Raw genomic sequence first — 21408 nt, 5'->3', positions numbered from 1 at the left:
CTGATTCCAGTTTTATAAGTAAAAGGTCAGAGAAGCCATGATTTATAATCCACCGGCCTGTAAATTGTAGAAGCTAATCCATCAATGCAAAGCGGGAGTGCTGGGTAATAAACGCCTGCTTCCTCTTGAGGCAGCCAGATTTATCAATGTGTACAGGGGATGTTTTTGTACAAATAGGTTTACATAATGTCGGTATTTGCAAGTCAACAATTCAACGACGCAAATATTTCTGATGACCAGAAAATAGTAGGGAGGGAAACTGCTGGTGGATAGCGACAGCTGGATTCTTCTGTATAGAACAAATATTTATTGAAGGTTGGTTAATCTTGACCAGTAGACTATAATTGTTTAGTTTCAAACATTTGTTTATTCTCTTATCTGATTAAATGCCTTTCGTTGCTTAAGTATGACCAATTATCTACATAGGTGTCGTTGCCAGCAAAAAAAATAAGTTTTTGCAAGTTTTTTCCTGGCTGTTAAACAGGATATTCTCCTTGGACAATGGGGACAGGAAGTGGGCATTTAGTCTGTCCATTTGTCTCTGAAGGCTATTCTCCTGTGCACGTTGGCACGAGCACTTTCTAATCTTCACGGTCAAGATGCGCCAATTAGAGCCCCTGAATCAGAGGAAACAGACAATGCCTTTGGAACTGTGAACACGCCGACGGCAGCAGTAAAACAATGGTCTTGACCTAACCCTTGGATAAATCATTACAGCTCTGACAAGAGGGACTAGGCGAAAAATGAAGAAGCCCCAACTGGTATTATTTTCACAATTTAGGCTAACACCCTGGTTTCAGGAAAGTACTGAAGTTGCCTCCCACCGATACACTTCCAAAATGAAAAGAGAAAAAAAGGAGGAACATATAAAAAAACTTTGGTACTTTCTCCAGTTTCCCTGGCTTTAAATTAGCTGTTCACGGTCTCAGCTCAGACATGAAGAAATTACATCTTGTAAGATTTTTCCCTAAGTTGCACATTCCACAGTGGGCGCTTCAGTGGTATTCATGCAAACTGTGACATGTCTTATTGATCAACGAAGGGGGTGCACGCACACACACACACACACACACACACATGCACACACACACACACACACACACAGCACAGGGCAGGTGGAACAGTGGAGACAGACAGTGACAGCGGTGAGGTACTTCTGAGGCAACCCTCTTCTTTAATAAAGCAGATGATCAAACATGTTCTCTGCCTGTGAAAGAAAATATTATTTTAAAAGAGAGAGGGGTTGTGTGGTGGAAAAGGAGAATTGTGTTCCATTTTTTTCTTTCATCCAATAGAATAGGAGATTCGGGTTTCAAGGTTGCTTTGGGAAGATTGAAAACAAATGTGGGCCTTTGATACAGCACCTCACATGGATCTCTCTCTCCCCAGCTAGCACATTTGGTTCCTTCGAAGTTGTGGGAATGTATATTTTTGGTTTCACATTGGTTGTGGGACATTTTATAAACGTTCTGAGAACAGAAGTGAACATTTCGCATGTTCTGGGAATATTAATTTTTTAGGTTGCAGGGAGGGTCTGAGAACGTTTTACTCTGGCTCCTTGAATATTTTCCTAGGAGATTTTATTAACGCTCTGAGATGGAAATGATCGGTTATTTGGAGGTTTTTGAATAACTTCCTTAAAGCTCTAACTGAATGTTTCAATAAGACTTTTAATTACACTGCTAGCTTATTTGGGGTTAACTTTTTAAAACTCCAAGCACAGATGAGACACATAGAAATGTCCTTAGGCATTAATCATGCAATAATCTTCTGTTCTCTATCCATGGAATTAGTCCACTGCGCCACCAGGATGGAGCTAGCATGCCATGTTTTTTTATTCATAAGAAGCTGTTCATTTTAGGCTATTCAAACAGACCGCATTTCAAAAGGAAACAAGCACTCATTATGATCAGGTGTGGCCAATTAGTGGGCACAGCTAACACACCTGAACACACTTAACAAGATAGAGGATAGAGAGAGTTTTGTTGATTCTGAGAATGGAACGCATATGTTTTTTAATAGCATTCTTAGAACATTATCTGAATGTTACTCAAGTTTTCTTGTAGTTTTTATGCACAGTTCTCTGAAAAATTTGAAAACATGACTTTAAATAGAACCATGAGGAAACCTGTAGGAAACTTTATGCTGAAGTACTGATATTCCCACAGAAGAACATTGTTTCTTAATGTTCTTGGAACAATTTGAGAACATATGTCACGACTTCCTCAGAAGCTGTCTCCTCTCCTTGTTTGGGCAGGCTTCGGCGTTCGTTGTCAATGGCCTTCTAGCCACTGCCGCTCCTCTTTTCATCTTTCCATTTGTTTTGTCTTGTTTTTCACACACACCTGGTTCATATCCCCTCATCAGTCTCTGTATAAGTATTCCCTCTGCTCCCCATGTCTTTGTGTGTTATTGTTCCATGAGGAGGTGTCGCAGGCTTGGTTGAGCATCATGTTACTTTTGTCGCCGGGATATTCACCAGTGTGTTTTGCTTTCCCAGTGTGCATTTAAGGTGCACTGTATTTGGTTCACACATAGCTGCGAACTGCTGTATTGGACGAATAAACCATATTCTGTGATTCACACCTCCTGCGCCTGACTCCGTCCTAATCACCCACTACAGAATAACACACCCAACAGAATGGAGTCAGCAGGAGCGGGGATATGCTTGGAGTCTTTGAGCAGGTCCGGGAGCATTCCATCATGTCAGCCAGCTTTGGCGAAGCAATGGATTGGGTTCTCCAGGCCGTCCAGCACCTGGAGAGGAGAGGACCCGACCCTGCGGAACCAGCTGAGCGACCGGATCCAGCCACCCACACACCAGCACCCAGTGGTATTCACCTGTCTCGACCGAGGGAATACGACGGGACAGCTGCCCGCTGCCAGGGTTTCCTCCTGCAGCTGGACCTCTATTTCAACACCATCAGCCCTGCTCCATCGGATCGGGAGAAGGTGTCCGCCCTCGTCTCCTGTCTCTCGGGGAAAGCCCTGGAGTGGGCCAACGCGGTCTGGCGTGAAGGAGGAGACGCTTCTTCCGGGCAGTCTTTGATCATCCCCCCGAGGGAAGAGAGGCGGGCGAGCGTCTGTTCCATCTGAGGCAGGGGATGAGGACCGCACAAGACTTTGCCGTGGAGTTCAGAACCCTAGCGGCTGGGTGGAATGAGCGGTGCCTCATCGATCAATTCCGATGCAGCCTGCGTGAGGACATCCGAAGGGACCTAGCCTGCCAGGATACAACTCTGACCTTCGACCAACTGGTGGACATGGCCATCCAGTTGGACAACCTGCTGGCTTCGAGAGGACGTCCTGGAAGGGGCCTGCCCGTTTCACCCCCCCTCACCTCGGCTCACGTTCCGATGGAGCTGGATGGTGCAACGGTCCAGAAGAACGGAGGACGACAGGTCCAGTGTCACTCTTGTGGCAGAAGAGGACATTCTGCTGCACGATGTCATCAGAGTTCTTCTGGTTCTGGAGGCGGCAGGCAGGGCACACTCGCGTCACCACAGGGAGCGCAAATCCACACTCATTCAGAGCCCTCTGCTGCACATTTAACCATCCATGTCCATTTCCCTGATTACACGGTAGTTCCCCAGTGTAAGGCGCTGGTAGATTCAAGCGCAGCTGGGAACTTTATGGACAGGTCTTTAGCTCTTAGTGTACATATGACATTGGTTCCCCTGTCTATTCCATTGCACATCAAAGCACTTTACAATCGACCATTAGGGTCAGGTTTTGTTAGGGAGGTTACAGCACCAGTCACTATGATTACGCAGGAGACCCATAAGGAGCAAATCACGTTTCATATTATTGAGTCCCCTGATTTCCCTGTGGTGTTGGGCATTCCCTGGCTAGCACTACACAACCCCACCTTTTCATGGCCGCAGAGGGCTCTCACGGGGTGGTCGCAAGAGTGTCAGGGTAGGTGTCTAGCTGTTTCCATTGGTGCGACCACGGTGGAAAGTCCAGACAATGCCTCCACCGTGCGCATTCCCCCCGAATACCTTGATTTGGCGCACGCGTTTTCCAAAACGCAGGGGACCAAATTACCACCCCATCGCCTGGGGGATTTTGCGATAAACCTCTGGTTAGACGCTGTGCCGCCCAGGAGTCATGAATATCCCCTGTCGCAGGCTGAAACGGAGGCTATGGAAACATACGTCTCCGAGTCCCTGCATCAGGGGTTCATACGTCCCTCCACTTCACCCGCCTCCTCAAGTTTCTTTTTCGTGAAGAAGAAGGAAGGAGGTCTGCGCCCTTGCAATGATTACCGTGCATTAATAAAACTACCGTTCGCTATAGTTATCCTCTACCCCTTATTTCCTCTGTGATCGAATCAATGCATGGGGCGCGCTTCTTCACGAAATTAGATCTCAGGAGTGCAGACAACCTGGTCCGTGTCCGGGAAGGGGACGAATGGAAGACAGCATTTAGCACAACCACAGGGCATTATGAATACCTGGTCATGCAGTACGGGTTGATGAATTCTCCATCAGTCTTCCAGTCCTTTGTGAACGAGGTGTTTCGGGACATGGTTGGTCGCGGTGTGGTGGTCTACATCGATGACATCCTGGTGTATTCCGCTACACGCGCCAAGCATGTGTCCCTGGTTTGCAGAGTGCTTGGCCGACTGTTGGAGCATGACCTGTACAGTCGTGGTGAAAAGTTTTGAGAATGACACAAATAATAATTTTCACAAAGTCTGCTGCCTCAGTTTTGTTATGGCAATTTGCATATACTCCAGAATGTCATGAAGAGTGATCAGATGAATTGAAGTCCCTCTTTGCCATGAAAATGAACTTAATCCCCCCAAAACATTTCCACTGCATTTCAGCCCTGCCACAAAAGGACCAGCTGACATCATGTCAGTGATTCTCTCGTTAACACAGGTGAGAGTGTTGACGAGGATAAGGCTGGAGATCACCCTGTCATGCGGATTGAGTTAGAATAACAGACTGGAAGCTTTAAAAGGAGGGTGGTGCTTGAAATCATTGTTCTTCTTCTTTTAACCATGGTTACCTGCAAGGAAACACATGCCGTCATCATTGCTTTGCACAAGAAGGGCTTCACAGGCAAGGATATTGCTGCTAGTAAGATTGCACCTAAATCAACCATTTATCGGATCATCAAGAACTTCAAGGAGAGAGGTTCAATTGTTGTGAAGAAGGCGTCAGGGCGCCCAAGAAAGTCCAGCAAGCGCCATGACTGTTTCCTAAATTTGATTGAGCTGTGGGATCGGGGCACCACCAGTGCAGAGCTTGCTCAGAAATGGCAGCAGGCAGGTGTGAGTGCATCTGCATGCACAGTGAGGCAAAGACTTTAAGAGGATGGCCTGGTGTCAAGAATGGCAGCAAAGAAGTCACTTCTCTCCAGGAAAAACATCAGGGACAGACTGATATTCTGCAAAAGGTACAGGGATTGGACTGCTGAGGACTGGGGTAAAGTCACTTTCTCTGATGAATCCCCTTTCTGATTGTTTGGGGCATCCGGAAAACACTTTGTCCGGAGAAGACAAGGTGAGCGCTACCTTCAGTCCTGTGTCATGCCAACAGTAAAGCATCCTGAGACCATTCATGTGTGGGGCTGCTTCTCAGCCAAGGGAGTGGGCTCACTCACAATTTTGTCTAAGAACACAGCCATGAATAAAGAATGGTACCAACACATCCTCCAAGACCAACTTCTCCCAATCATCCAAGAACAGTTTGGTGACGACCAATGCCTTTTCCAGCATGATGGAGCACCTTACCATGAAGCAAAAGTGATAACTAAGTTGCTCGGGGAACAAAACATCGACATTTTAGGTCCATGGCCAGGAAACTCCCCAGACCTTAATCCATTTTACATTTTTACATTTGAGTGCATACATTTATATTATTTTTTATTTTATACTGGCCCCCCGTGGGAATCAAACCCACAACCCTGGCGTTGCAAGTGCCATGCTCTACCAACTGAGCTACACGGGGCCCATTGAAAACTTCAACTGGTCAATCTTCAAGAGGCGGGTGAACAAACAAAAACCCACAAATTCTGACAAACTGATTATGCAAGAATGGGCTGCCATCAGTCAGGATGTGGCCCAGAAGTTAATTGACAGCATGGTAGGGTGGATTGCAGAGGTCTTGAAAAAGAAGGGTCAACACTGCAAATATTGACTCTTTGCATAAACTTAATGTAATTGTCAATAAAAGCCTTTGACACTTATGGAATGCTTGTAATTATACTTCAGTATACCATAGTAACATCTGACAAAAATATATCATAACACTGAAGCAGCAAACTTTGTGAAGACCAATACTTGTATCATTCTCAAAACTTTTGACCACGACTGTATGCCAAGGCAGAAAAATGTCTGTTCTTCTAACAATCCGTCTCCTTCCTCGGAAACCACATCACCACCTCAGGTGTGGAGATAGAGGGAGACCGCATTGCAGCAGTGCGTAATTGGCCGACTCCAACCACGGTAAAGGAGGTGCAGCGCTTCAATGGCTTTGCCAATTACTATCTGAGGTTTATCCGGGGCTTTGGCAAGGTCGCAGCCCCCATCACCTCTCTGTTGAAGGATGGGCCGTCCCGGCTCCGCTGGTCTGCTGAGGCTGACAGGGCTTTCAGTAACCTGAGGGCTCTGTTCACCTCAGACCCGGTACTGGCCCATCCCGATCCATCATTGCCGTTCGTAGAGGAGGTGGACGTGTCCAAGGTAGGCGCTGCCCTATCCGTTGTCAGAGCCCTGACAGTGTGGAGGCACTGGCTCGAGGGGGCTAAACACCCTTTCCTCGTCTGGACTGACCACCGCAACCTGGAGTACATCCGGGCAGCGAGGAGGCTGATCCCTCGTCAGGCCAGGTGGACCTTGGTCTTCACCCGGTTTGATTTCACGCTGTCCAATATACCAGGCACTAAGAACGTGAAGGCAGACGCACTGTCACGGCTGCACGACACAGAGGAGAGGCCCATTGACAACACTCACATACTCCCGGCCTTTTGCATTGTGGCGCCGGTGGTGTGGGCGGTGGACGAGGACATAGAGTGGGAATTACGCACAGAGCCATCTCCACCTTTGTGCCCAGCTGGGCTTCGGTACGTGCTGTCTCGTGTCCGTGATCATCTTATCTATTGGGCACATGTCCCCCTCCTCTGGTCACCCAGGCATCGGCCGTACAGTGCGCTGCCTGACCGGGAAGTACTGGTGGCCTACCATGGCTAAGAATGTGAGGGTATATGTCTCCTTCTGCTCGGTGTGCGCCCAGAGTAAGGCACCTAGGCACCTTCCAGCGGGTAAGTTACATCCCTTACCAGTTCCACAACGGCCATGGTTCCACTTATCGATCGATTTTCTAACTGATCTTCCCGTCTCTCAGGGTAACACCACCATCCTGGTCGTTGTGGACTGCTTCTCTAAAGCATGCCACCTCCTTCTTCTGCCCGGTCTCCCCACGGCCCTGCAAACTGCGGAAGCCCTGTTTAAGCCCTGTTTACTCATGTCTTCCGGCACTACGTGGTGCCATAGGACATAGTGTCTGACCGGGGTCCCCAGTTTACCTCTAGGTTCTGGAAGGTGTTCATGGAACGTCTAGTGGTCTCGGTCAGCCTGACCTCTGGGTTTCACCCCGAATCTAATGGACAGGTGGAACGGGTGAATCAGGATGTGGGTAGGTTCCTGCGGTCCTACTTCCAGGACCGGCCGGGGGAGTGGTCGGTGTTCTTGCAATGTGCCGAATATGCCCAGAACTCTCTCTGCCACTCGTCCACTAACCTGTCACCATTTCAATGTGTTTTAGGGTATCTGCCGGTCCTGGCACCGTGGCATCAGAGCCAGACCGAAGCTCCTGGAACGCCGCCCACGTCCACCTCCAGTGCGCCGTGTGTTGCCAGAAGGCCAACGTTGACCGCCACCGCAGTGAGGCCCCAGTCCTTGTACCGTGTGATCGGGTCTGGCTCTCGACCAGGAACCTGCCCCTCCGCCTGCTATGCCGGAAGCTGAGCCCGCTGTTTGTGGGGCCGTTCAAAGTCCTCAGGAGAGTGAACAAGGTTACTAATAGGTTGCTGCTCCCTCCTGATTACTGTATTAACACCTCGTTTCATGTGTCTCTCCTCAGGCCGGTGGTGGCTGGTCCGCTCCAGGAGTCTGAGGTGCGGGAGGTCCCTCCATCCCATCTGGACATCGAGGGGGCCCCGGCACACTCCATCCGTTCCATCCTGGATTCGAGGCGTCGGGTGGGGGGCCTTCAGTACCTCGTGGAGTGGGAGGGGTACGGTCTGGAGGAGAGGTGCTGGGTCCCGGTTAAGGATGTCCTCAATCCCTCCCTGGTGCGGAATTTCCCCTGTCGCCATCCGTGTCGCCCTGCTCCGCAACCTCATTGCCGTCAACCGAGGCGTTGCTGGAGCTGCACGTCGGGGGGTGGGGTGGGGGGTATTGTCACGACTTCCTCCGAAGCTGTCTCCTCTCCTTGTTCGGGCCGGCTTCGGCGTTCTTCGTCACCGGCCTTCTAGCCACTGCCGCTCCTCTTTTCATCATTCCATTTGTTTTGTCTTGTTTTTCACACACACCTGGTTCATATCCCCTCATCAGTCTCTGTATAAGTATTCCCTCTGCTCCCCATGTCTTTGTTTGTTATTGGTTCCATGTCGCCGGGATATTCACCCGTGTGTTTTGTTTTCCCAGTGTGCATTTAAGGCGCACTGTATTTGGTTTATGCATAGCTGCGAACTGCTGTATTGGACGAATAAACAATATTCTATGATTCACACCTCCTGCGCCTGACTCCGTCCTAATCACCCGCTACAACATTCCCAATTTCAAACCAGTTGGAGAACATTCCTAGGACATTGCTAACATTTTTATTAAATATAAGAATGTTTTAACTTTTAGGAAAAGTTCTGTTAAAGTAATGAATTTTTTTTTGTCACGTTCCTTAAATGTGCTGAAAATGTTCCATAACCGAGCAACGCTGAAAGTTGTGGGAAAGCTGTATGCAAAATAACCATAGGACAACCACGCTCTCACCAAAATGTTCTGAGAACCCTTTGTTTCTTAGAACATTATGTGCTAGCCACGTCTTCTCTCTCTCCCTCTCTCTTTCACTTTCCTCTCTTAACTTTCTATTTTCTCTGTTTGCAGCACTGATTCATTCCTGGCATTCTAAAGATGGGAAATCAAATGTCTCCTTCCACCAACACCCCCACGCCATCCCCTCAAAAGGGGGCAAGTCTCCCCACAAGCAAGCACATAAAAACTCACACACACTTTCACCCGCACTTCCATACACTCAGATAACAAACATGCTCTCATTTCGAAGTGATTCACGAACCCTTTGACACCAACACACACACACAAGCGCGTGCGCACGCACACACACACCCCCCCCCCCCACACACACACACCCACCCACACACACACACACAGCTGACTCAGCAGGACAGCGGCAGCAGTGATAACTCAGATGGAAGAACACATGTGTCGGTCGGGGGGACTGACTGGTGAATGACATCAGCCCTGAGGCGATAATAATCGGGTGACCTAGGAGAGAGCTGCTTCACTGTAGCTCCCACCGAACACATGCACAGCAGACGACGTTCTCACACAATAATCAACTCTACGACTACTATATATTTACAGTAATAACTCTCCAACCTTAAACCCCAAGTCAGCCAGACCGAATGGTACACATGCACAGCAGAGAGCAGACTTTCTCACACAATCAACATTACATATCTTACAGTAATAACTCCAACCCTAAACCCCAGCCAGACCGAATGGTAGGCTACAAAACACACACACACACACAGCGCCACTAAATTATTATGGCAATCTGAATCCAATTAACAGGCAACCCACTCAGAGTTCAACTGCCAGAGGGGGATTCAGTGAGGAAATATCATGGGAGATGAAACAGCAGGAGGAGAAAAAATCAAACAGTTTTTAATGGAACATTCTTGGGCCTTTGTGACATTCAACAACGGCTTTGTTCTTGCAGAAGAGGAGAGAATGCTTACCTTCTCTCTATTTTTTCTCGTGCTGAATTCACACTCACTGAGACTCGAGGAACACTTGGGCGAAGGAGAAAGAGAAGAGAGTCTCTTTCTTTTCTCTATTTTCTCTTTCTTAATCATGCTGCTCTGAAGTCATCCATCCGGGTTCAGAGAGAGTTCTGGGTAATCATTGTTTGAGGGATGGTTACTTGAACATATCTGAGGTGGATGGGGGTAGGCGGTGGTGATGGAGGAGTGGAGAGGGGGATGAAAACAAAGAGTCACGTTTGCGTGGAAGATGCGTCTAATCCCCTGCTGATACATTGACACAGTGGTGGCATATACAGAAGGAGAGAATAGAGTATCTATGACGGGTAAAGGCTTGGATTGGATATACTCCAACAGGATATGGTAATGGAGAACCGAATGAGTTGCATATGCTGCAGCAGCGAGTGGCTCGATCGCTCTCGAGATGGAGCCCTCTCTATGAAAAGGGTGTTGAAACACATGGTAATTGCTTTCAGTGTCGTTTGGCATTCTGACTTTAGTAGCTTTTAATAGACAGGGTGGTTTCTCTCTATTATTCTGGCAACATTACTGTACATTTCACAGAGAAAGATGGGGAAACCGGACGACATGCACTTTTAAAACTTGAGAAGCTATAAAAAATTCTAAGTAATATGTTGACTTTCAAGAAGTTGGGACAAACGTCCTCCGTGGAAACACTTTGTGCAGCAGGAGTGCTGTTGAGCCACACCAAAGTGAATTATCCTCCTTTCACTCGATAGGAACATAATAAATAATTTCTAAAGGTTACCTTGCTGAAAGCCCTCTGTATAACACATTCACTGCAATTGGTGGTGGAAAAAAATATACGTAACAAAATATAATCAGCATTGCAGCTTACTGTCATGATGTGCCTCTGAATAATTTAAGATTTTAGAAAAATACCAGCTCGTGACTCAAAAAAATCTAAACATTTAACAATAGCTATTTTTGTCAGGCAGAGAGAGATTCCTCTAGCACAGGATTTTCTTGCCAGGAAACTTGTCTCTCTCCTTTCCCTGACACTCATATTGAAGTTTTTCCTGTGTTGACTGACTGAGAGCTGAGTGTGTGTCATTCCCCTTCTCCATGGCAGGAAACTGATTTGTGGTGAGTTTTGACACAAAATGGCCGCCATGAATCACCTAAGTAGGTGGACACATCACTGATGGATGAGGTGACTGACTTACCTACCTCCTGTTCTCACAGTACAGTTCTACTTTTTTTTCTAAGAGTGCACCTCATAAAGATAGACATTTATGGTTTCAATCATAATGCAATCAGCTTTACAATAATGTAATTGGTAAACATTCTTCTGAGGAAACCCGAGAGAAAGACAGAGAGGTACTGTCTCACACACACATCATAGCTTATGGTTATGGTTGGCCCTCTATAACCTGTCTCCGCCCCTTCATCTACACTGAGTGCCTTCCTGCAGCTCCAAAGCCAAGTGTAACTTGTATGGTGTCCATAATAGGACAGCCTGATTGACTAATACGTTTATTTGACATATATTTTTTAATACATATAGATTTGGCTCAACCATGTAATTACAATGACACACACATTAAAATTAATCCAAGATTATTTCCATTGTGGTCCTCATTGGTGACTCTGATACCAACTCCTTGTGAGTCTGAGGCTGTCCTAATATGGACACCATACCTATGGCTCTGTTCTGTGATCTGTGCTGTGAGATATAACTGATATGTGGGGTTGAAGGTGTAATGGCATCCAGCTGTCTCTGAGCCTGTGGTCCTGACTCCTGACTGAGCGGAGCGATGTGGAGGTGCGGAGCGATGTGGAGGTGCCACTGACATGCAGCGTGACAGATAACTGCAGAGGAGACAATTTAACTGCGCCAAATTCCCTCTGGAGACAATGAAGATTGATTGATTGATTAATTAATTGATTGGTTGATTGATTTATTGATCAAATCATGAATTGTTTGAGCAAACTGCCCATTTGGTCAATGACATGGTTTGATCAGGCAGACCATGTCTGGTTGCTGTGAAATAACTAGTACTACTTAAGTAGTTTTTGGGGGCATCTGTTCTTTACTGTACTATTTATATTTTTGACTACTTTTACTTTTACTACATTCCTAAAGATAATATGTACTTTTTAGTCGCATACATTTTCCCTGAAACCCAAAAGTACTCGTTACATTTCAAATGCTCAGGCAGGACAGCAATATGGTCCAAATCGTGCCTTCTGGTTTGCTTAATATAAGGAATTTGATGTATGGCATTTACTTTTATTTTTAACTTGTACTTAAGTATGCCAATTGAGTACGTTTCCCACCACTGTACTTAAGTACATTTCAAACCAGATACTTTTAGACCTTTACTGAAGTATTATTTTACTGGGTGAGATTCACTTTGACTAGAGTAATTTTCTATTAAGGTATCTTTGCTTTTCATCAAGTATGACAATTGAGTACTTTTTCCATCACTGCTTTTTTAAAGTCATCATTAAATAATTGCAGTCTATCTCTATAGACTTGTAGCCTAAAGCCCTGTGTGAACTCAGAAATAAGGTCCAAGCTTGGAGATTAATTAAAGGATTCAAAGCCTAAACAGGTTTAACATTTCAGAGTTTTTCTTTACGTAAGAGCCCAGGGCCCGGTTTCCCTATAGCCATGGAATTTAGGCTTACGAGTGATTTAATGATGCATCGTAAAAATAACACCTGAAGATGTCACACCCGTTTCCCAAAACACCACGTAGTGCACTCGTTACAAAGTTAAACTTAACTGTGTCGTTACAGGAGCTGTCCCGTGTGGAAAATTATTCCAGAATATAGGCTAAAGAGCTCGCTATAGCTCTTAAATTATTTATGTTTTTTCAAAGTAATCTTTTTTACACAATAAAGTTTTCTCATCAAGATAAGAAATGTTCTGTAGCATATTATGTATTTAAGTGTTTGTATTCTGTTTGCCATGTGTTATGTACTGTAAGTGTTTTCTCATGCTATTTTGCCTGCAATGTTTGATTATGTAAATTCTGCATTTCTTCAGTTTGTTTAAACTGTGAGCAAGAATAAAGAAAGCCAAATTCAAAGTCGCTCGTTCCCTCGTTCGCTATAGAAAATATCAAGGTGACCTAAAAATAGGATTTGATGACAATGGTTTTCGTAATTGCTCAACAAATCATTGTAGCTTAATGGCAGGCAGGAATTCAGCTTCAAGTAGGCCTACAGATATTCAACAATTAAACAATTTTACAATTTATATAATTTAAATAATTAACCATGAAGTAGCAAGTTAACAGACCTAAGATGTTGACCTTTAGAATATTGGTTAGGCTAAAGTGAAATGTGTGAGCTTTTAGATAATAGTAACCTATAGGCCTAACAAAATATTGAAGTGACTCAGATGTCGCCTAATGGCTTAATACTAGGTAGGTCTATCGATTGCACATACATGAAAGTGATGTCAATATTTAGCCTAATAATCTAGATATTATACTGATCAAAAATATAAGTGCAACATGCAACAATTGAATTTTTTTTACTGAGTTACAGTTCATATAAGTAAATCAGTCAATTGAAATAAATTCATTAGGCCCTAATCTATGGATGGGAATACAGATATGTTGGTCACAGATAATGTACCTTAAAAAAAAGGTGACGCATGGATCAGAAAACCAGTCAGTATCTGATGTGACCACCATTTGCCTCACACATCTCCTTCGCATGGAGTTGATCAGGCTGTTGATTGTGGCCTGTGGAATGTTGTCCCACTCCTCTTCAATGGCTGTGCGAAGTTGCTGGATATTGGTGGGAACTGGAACACGCTGTCGTACACTTCGATCCAGAGCATCCCAAACATGCTCAATGGCTGATATCTCTGGTGAGTATGCAGGCCATGAAGGAGCTGGGACATTTTCAGCTTCCAGGAATTGTGTACAGATCCTTGCAACATCGGGCTGTGCATTATCATGCTGAAACATGAGATGATGGCGGCGGATGAATGGCATGACAATGGGCCTCAGGATCTTGTCACAGTATCTCTGTGCATTCAAAATGTCATTGATAAAAAACAATTGTGTTCGTTGTTCGTAGCTTATGCCTGCCCATAACATAACCCCATACACGTGGTCTGCGGTTGTGAGGCCGGTTGGACATTAAAAAATACAGTTTTGGGAAATGGCTCGCAAATGCTAAGATGCTCTTAAGAAGGTTCTGACGATGAACTTAGCCTTAAGATGCTTTTGGGAAACCGGGCCCAGAACATTAAAGAGTGACTGCCCCTAAAAAGCCACTTCTCATTTTGAAAATGGCCTCTCTGGCATCGATATGAGTAAGAAACATTAATTCTAGTGTCAAAATTCACTACAAAGTGTAAATAGAATAATTTTGGTCATATAGTATGTCACGGAATGAAGGATAACGTAACTGTTTTCCGTGGGTTGGGTTTATTTAGACACCCACGTCAAACCACAACCCGAAACCAACTCATGTTTGAATTCAGTCATGGCTGCTAGCATCTCTTAATAGCATTTCTTAATGAACCAAATCTAAAACAAAGCCAAATCAGGAAGTGCAGTCGCTGTTGCCCTTTCATGCCTCTTTTAGCAAAAGTGGAGAATCTACTGGATGTCGACAGATATCAGTCCTTGCAGTCCTACTTGTGTGAGTTTAAAGAGAGGATACATAAATTAATTCCCATTGACGTGTGATGGAGGCTTTAATGTTTCACGATGTCTCCCGTCTTCTGACATTTTAACTCTGTTCAAGTTATCTGGAGAAACTCTGAGGAGGAGGCTAATGACAAGAACTACTGTACTTTAAATCAACGTTTTAGATGCTATGCTGAAATAAATGTGCTATTTTAGACTGTGGTTTTTACAACATTGGTCTGATGTTTGAAGTGCAAAACGACATCAACACACAAACTAATGCCAGTGATAATATAAGAAGTAAAGAAAAGAGTTTGCCAAAATAATTATTTAAGCAAAAAACAAGTGGAAGTGTGAGACTGAAGTGTAGAAAACCTGGAGGTGACAACATCAAACTATTCATAACTGCGCAGTTTGCAGCCAGCTGAAGAGCAATAACAGAAAAGTCAACCAGACAAATCAAATGCAAGAAATCCAACTGAGTCAGTAAACTGTGCCAAAATAAGTAAACTCTTTATCCTACAATCCTCAGAGATTCTCAGTCCTTGATACTGCTCCAGGTAAGAAGACTCCCAAAATATCAACAACAAAAATCCCCCCCCCCCCCCCCCTCCCCCCTCTTCTTTTGATGCCTGTAAAAAATCCTTCAGACTAAATGCCTAAAATGGTTTGTGATGTGTAACTAAACAAGTATTGACCATACTGCATCACTTCCTAGGCACAATTTTACAGAAGCCATGCCCTAATATGTTGGGGAATATTTTATTATAGATTTTCAAACTATTCCATTTTAGTTTTACCTACACTACTCTATTAAATCCTATTTCGACATATTTAGTTGTCAGAGGTGTTGCAGTCTACAGCTGTGACAGTCTGACAGTGTGGGAATGATCAGAGATATCACCAAATCAATCTTATCATCCCCTGTCACAGACAGACAGCCAGCCTCTACGGAACTCTGACTGCAGATGGAGCTTCCACAGTTCCACATATACAGTGCATTCGTAAAGTATTCAGACCCCTTGACTTTTTTCATATTTTGTTATGTTACAGCCTTATTCTAAAATGGATTCAATTAATTTTTTCCCTCATCAATATACACACAATACCCCATAATGAAAAAGCAAAAAGAGGTGTTTAGAAATTTTTGCAAATGTATAAAAAACAAACAGAAATACCTTATTTACATAAGCATTCAGACCCTTTGCTATGACACTCGAAATTGAGCTCAGCTTAGGGCTGTTGCGGTGACCGTATTACCGCCACACCGGCGGTCATGAGTCATGAAGGCAGTCAAATTCCACATGACTGTTTAGTCACGGTAATTAGGCTTCTCCAAGCTCTGATGCTGCTGATGGTCATTAGTAGCCTACCAAACTTGCTAACTGCCTGGTACTTAGCTCTCTATGTCAGGACGTCAGTGTGATGCGGTAAGACGAAGTAAGGCGCAGGACACAGAGCTAATCGAAAACGTACTTTACTCATAGGTAACGTAAATAACATAACCTCCACACAGGGAGGAACAAACCCGCTCACCAGATGACAACCAAACATGAACCAACACGCACAAAATACAGTGGGAGCCAGAGGGTTAAATAGGGAAGAAATCAATACATAATGGGAACCAGGTGTGAACAATAAAGACAAAACAAGTAGAACACAGAAACATAGATCGGTAGCAGCTAGTACTCCGGTGACGACGAACGCCGAAGCCTGCCCGAGCAAGGAGGAGGAGCTGCCTCGGCTGAATCCGTCCAATCCAGGATGGAACAGACCGAGTATGCCGGTGCCCCCTCGATGTCCAGTGGGGGTGGAGGAACTTCCCGTACCTCAGACTCCTGGAGTGGACCAGCTACCACCGGCCTGAGGAGAGACACATGGAACGAGGGGTTAATACGATACTCAGGAGGAAGCTGTAACCTATAACAAACCTCGTTCAATCTCCTCAGAACTTTAAATGGCCCCACAAACTGCCGACCCAGCTTCCGGCAGGGCAGGCGAAGGGGCAGGTTTCGGATCGAGAGCCAGACCCGGTCCCCCGGTGCATACACCGGAGCCTCACTGCGGTGGCGGTCGGCGCTTGCCTTTTGTCGCCTGATGGCCCATTGCAGGCGTACATGGGCAGCGTTCCAGGTCTCTTCCGAGCACCGAAACCACTCCTCCACCGCAGGTGCCTCGATCTGGCTCTGATGCCAAGGTACCAGGACCGGCTGATAACCTAACACACACTGAAATGGAGAAAGGTTAGTGGAGGAGTGGCGGAGGGAGTTTTGGGCCATCTCTGCCCAGGGGATAAAACCCGACCACTCCCACGGCCGGTCCTGGCAATAGGACCGCAGAAACCTACCCACATCCTGGTTCACTCTCTCCACCTGCCCATTACTCTCGGGGTGAAAACCTGAGGTCAGGCTGACCGAGATCCTCAGACGTTCCATGAACGCCCTCCAGATCCTTGAGGTGAACTGGGGACCCTGATCATATACAATATCCTCAGGTACCCCGTAGTGCCGGAAGACTTGTGTAAATAGGGCCTCCGCAGCCTGTAGGGCCGTAGGGAGACCGGGCATAGGAATGAGACGGCAGGACTTAGAAAACCGATCCACAACGACCAGGATCGTGGTGTTCCCTTGTGACGGGGGAAGGTCCGTAAAAAAACCATGGCCGTTGTGGAACGGGTAGGGGTTGTAATTTCCCTCTGGGCAGGTGTCTAGGTGCCTTACACTGAGCGCACACCGAGCAGGAGGAAACATAAACCCTCACGTCCTTGGCTAAAGTGGGCCACCAGTATTTCACACTAAGACAGTGCACTGTCCGACCGATGCCAGGATGACGTGTGAGCCCAATAGATCAATCGATTGCGGACCTCTAACGGCACGTACATACAACCCTCTGGACACTGGGGGGGATTGGCTCTGTACGTAACGCCCCTCGATGTCCGCGTCAACCTCCCACACCACCGGTGCCACCAGACACGACGCCGGAAGTATGGGAGTGGGCTCAATGGACCTCTCCTCTGTGTCATACAGTTGGGACAGGGTGTCTGCCTTAGCATTCTGGGAACCTGGTCTGTAAGAAAGGGTGAACACAAAACGAGTGAAAAACACGCTGACATCAATGCAAATGTAATCGAAAATCTAATCAAACACTTAATGAGAGCCCATGACCTCATTTTGCGAAACATTTCTATAGGCTATGCATTTGCGAGAGAAAACAGAGTGATGGCCTCTATTAAAAAGAGGAGGATCCCATCAACTTTCTATACGCTAGGCCTAGTATATTTACAGTGGGGGAAAAAGTATTTAGTCAGCCACCAATTGTGCAAGTTCTCCCACTTAAAAAGATGAGAGAGGCCTGTAATTTTCATCATAGGTACACGTCAACTATGACAGAAAAATTGAGATTTTTTTTCTCCAGAAAATCACATTGTAGGATTTTTAATGAATTTATTTGCAAATTATGGTGGAAAATAAGTATTTGGTCACCTACAAACAAGCAAGATTTCTGGCTCTCACAGACCTGTAACAACTTCTTTAAGAGGCTCATCTGTCCTCCACTCATTACCTGTATTAATGGCACCTGTTTGAACTTGTTATCAGTATAAAAGACACCTGTCCACAACCTCAAACAGTCACACTCCAAACTCCACTATGGCCAAGACCAAAGAGCTGTCAAAGGACACCAGAAACAAAATTGTAGACCTGCACCAGGCTGGGAAGACTGAATCTGCAATAGGTAAGCAGCTTGGTTTGAAGAAATCAACTGTGGGAGCAATTATTAGGAAATGGAAGACATACAAGACCACTGATAATCTCCCTCGATCTGGGGCTCCACGCAAGATCTCACCCCGTGGGGTCAAAATGATCACAAGAACGGTGAGCAAAAATCCCAGAGCCACACAGGGGGACCTAGTGAATGACCTGCAGAGAGCTGGGACCAAAGTAACAAAGCCTACCATCAGTAACACACTACGCCGCCAGGGACTCAAATCCTGCAGTGCCAGACGTGTCCCCCTGCTTAAGCAAGTACATGTCCAGGCCCGTCTGAAGTTTGCTAGAGTGCATTTGGATGATACAGAAGAGGATTGGGAGAATGTCATAGGGTCAGAACTTTTTGGTAAAAACTCAACTCGTCGTGTTTGGAGGACAAAGAATGCTGAGTTGCATCCAAAGAACACCATACCTACTGTGAAGTATGGGGGCTGTTTTTCTGCAAAGGGACCAGGACGACTGATCCGTGTAAAGGAAATAATGGGGCCATGTATCGTGAGATTGAGTGAAAACCTCCTTCCATCAGCAAGGGCATTGAAGATGAAACGTGGCTGGGTCTTTCAGCATGACAATGATCCCAAACACACCGCCCGGGCAACGAAGGAGTGGCTTCGTAAGAAGCATTAAGGTCCTAGCCAGTCTCCAGATCTCAACCCCATAGAAAATCTTTGGAGGGAGTTGAAAGTCTGTGTCTCCCAGCGACAGCCCCAAAACATCACTGCTCTAGAGGAGATCTGCATGGAGGAATGGGCCAAAATACCAGTGTGTGAAAACCTTGTGAAGACTTACAGAAAAACATTTGACCTGTGTCATTGCCAACAAAGGGTATATAAAAGTATTGAGAATCTTTTGTTATTGACCAAATACTTATTTTCCACCATAATTTGCAAATAAATTCATTAAAAAATCCTACAATGTGATTTTCTGGAAAAAAATCATTTTGTCTGTCATAGTTGACGTGTACCTATGATGTAAATTACAGGCCTCTCTCATCTTAAGTGGGAGAACTTGCACAATTGGTGGCTGACTAAATACTTTTTTTCCCCCCACTGTACCAACCCCAAACGCTCAGTTCTACAACCCACTAAACAAACTACATCAGGTTAGTATAACCTAGAACCCATTACATCATTTGATGCTACTAGCATAAGTTGACCTACACTCAGCAAATGTAGCTTAAGGAAGTCCAATGGTAATTTAAACACCTTAACCACAAATTGGTCGAAGTAGTAATATATTGCTAATGCCAAAGCATGTTTACAATGCAATAAAACAGTTGCCATCACCCCAGTTACTAAAGTCAGGTCATTGAACCTCCAAAACAATACTAAGGACACAATTATTAAAGATGATGTTTAATTGAGGCAAAACACGCAAACGCAGTTACACACAACCTGGACTAGATTACCCATGTACGTCCCACTTCAGATATCCATGTTTGTGGTCAACGGGGTCTCAGATGCAGAGGTGAACTGTTCCTCAATGGCATGGTCAGTAACAGAAGGCGCTTGGTCTACAGACTCGTCCCCACTTGTGCTAGAGTATAAATTAACCCCAATCAGTAGTTATCGTGGCTTCAGTAGCCAGTTGTGGCTTCAGAAGCGGCGTCGTCGGACGTGCCGGTTGTGGCTTCAGAAGCGGCGTCGTCGGACGTGCCGGTTGTGGCTTCAGAAGCGGCGTCGTCGGACGTGCCGGTTGTGGCTTCAGAAGCGGCGTCGTCGGACGTGCCGGTTGTGGCTTCAGAAGCGGCGTCGTCGGACGTGCCGGTTGTGGCTTCAGAAGCGGCGTCGTCGGACGTGCCGGTTGTGGCTTCAGAAGCGGCGTCGTCGGACGTGCCGGTTGTGGCTTCAGAAGCGGCGTCGTCGGACGTGCCAGTTGTGGCTTCAGAAGCGGCGTCGTCGGACGTGCCAGTTGTGGCTTCAGAAGCGGCGTCGTCGGACGTGCCAGTTGTGGCTTCAGAAGCGGCGTCGTCGGACGTGCCAGTTGTGGCTTCAGAAGCGGCGTCGTCGGACGTGCCAGTTGTGGCTTCAGAAGCGGCGTCGTCGGACGTGCCAGTTGTGGCTTCAGAAGCGGCGTCGTCGGACGTGCCAGTTGTGGCTTCAGAAGCGGCGTCGTCGGACGTGCCAGTTGTGGCTTCAGAAGCGGCGTCGTCGGACGTGCCAGTTGTGGCTTCAGAAGCGGCGTCGTCGGACGTGCCAGTTGTGGCTTCAGAAGCGGCGTCGTCGGACGTGCCAGTTGTGGCTTCAGAAGCGGCGTCGTCGGACGTGCCAGTTGTGGCTTCAGAAGCGGCGTCGTCGGACGTGCCAGTTGTGGCTTCAGAAGCGGCGTCGTCGGACGTGCCAGTTGTGGCTTCAGAAGCGGCGTCGTCGGACGTGCCAGTTGTGGCTTCAGAAGCGGCGTCGTCGGACGTGCCAGTTGTGGCTTCAGAAGCGGCGTCGTCGGACGTGCCAGTTGTGGCTTCAGAAGCGGCGTCGTCGGACGTGCCAGTTGTGGCTTCAGAAGCGGCGTCGTCGGACGTGCCAGTTGTGGCTTCAGAAGCGGCGTCGTCGGACGTGCCAGTTGTGGCTTCAGAAGCGGCGTCGTCGGACGTGCCAGTTGTGGCTTCAGAAGCGGCGTCGTCGGACGTGCCAGTTGTGGCTTCAGAAGCGGCGTCGTCGGACGTGCCAGTTGTGGCTTCAGAAGCGGCGTCGTCGGACGTGCCAGTTGTGGCTTCAGAAGCGGCGTCGTCGGACGTGCCAGTTGTGGCTTCAGAAGCGGCGTCGTCGGACGTGCCAGTTGTGGCTTCAGAAGCGGCGTCGTCGGACGTGCCAGTTGTGGCTTCAGAAGCGGCGTCGACGGACGTGCCAGTTGTGGCTTCAGAAGCGGCGTCGTCGGACGTGCCAGTTGTAGCAGTAGGAGAGTTTCCATAGTCATCAGACCAGCGCCTCATCTTCTCAGCAGAGGCCAGGTCATCGTTTGCCAGAGAGCTACCATAGTTTGGAGAGTCTTGGGATGCTACTTCATTTGTC

Source organism: Coregonus lavaretus (genome assembly GCF_964263955.1).
Source record: "Coregonus lavaretus genome assembly, chromosome: 33".
NCBI classification, from domain to species: domain Eukaryota; kingdom Metazoa; phylum Chordata; class Actinopteri; order Salmoniformes; family Salmonidae; genus Coregonus; species Coregonus lavaretus.
The sequence above is the reverse complement of the archived record's forward strand: the minus strand, read 5'-3'. Positions refer to the sequence as shown.